At 45.9% G+C, this 529-nt stretch overlaps 1 non-coding gene across 1 annotated transcript; it reads left to right on the top strand.

The window, feature by feature from the left end:
* TRNAK-CUU lies at positions 1-73 on the top strand. The gene has a single exon. It is a non-coding gene; the product is annotated as a tRNA-Lys (tRNA).
* Positions 74-529: the final 456 nt, after the last annotated feature.

The raw sequence follows: 529 nt of genomic DNA, 5'->3' as shown, positions 1-529 counted from the left end.
GCCCGTCTAGCTCAGTTGGTAGAGCGCAAGGCTCTTAACCTTGTGGTCGTGGGTTCGAGCCCCACGGTGGGCGTTTTCTATTTTTTTTTTGAGCCTTCGGATTGAGGACGCGGTTGGGGCTTCCCATTTTTATTGTCTTCGGATCGAAAATACAGCAACATTGCCCTCTCCCGATATTGATGCACTTATTTTATTCTTTTGTTTGATGAATTGGCCAAAGCTTACTTAGGCATGTGAAGATACAACAAAAAAACATTTGCACTCTTCAAAATGGACCTCCTTGGCTAATCCGTGAGCAAAATGTCGACTCTAGTCTGAACTCAAACGATGCACAGTGTCCCGGCATGGCTATCGAGCTTGACTGCTTGAGCTTCGCCGTAATGGGCACGGGAAGTTTAATACATGACATGACAGAGCATGATTCTGTATTGAACACAGGGTCATGTCTGATGATCCAGAGAGTGGAGAGCACATATATGCTTACTTAAATCTGGTAAATCATGCCGAGAAAGCAGCGGTGGAGGCTCGT

This window comes from Lolium rigidum, chromosome 5, assembly GCF_022539505.1.
Source record: "Lolium rigidum isolate FL_2022 chromosome 5, APGP_CSIRO_Lrig_0.1, whole genome shotgun sequence".
Taxonomy (NCBI): Eukaryota; Viridiplantae; Streptophyta; class Magnoliopsida; order Poales; family Poaceae; genus Lolium; species Lolium rigidum.
This window is presented reverse-complemented; position numbering and strand designations above follow the sequence as displayed.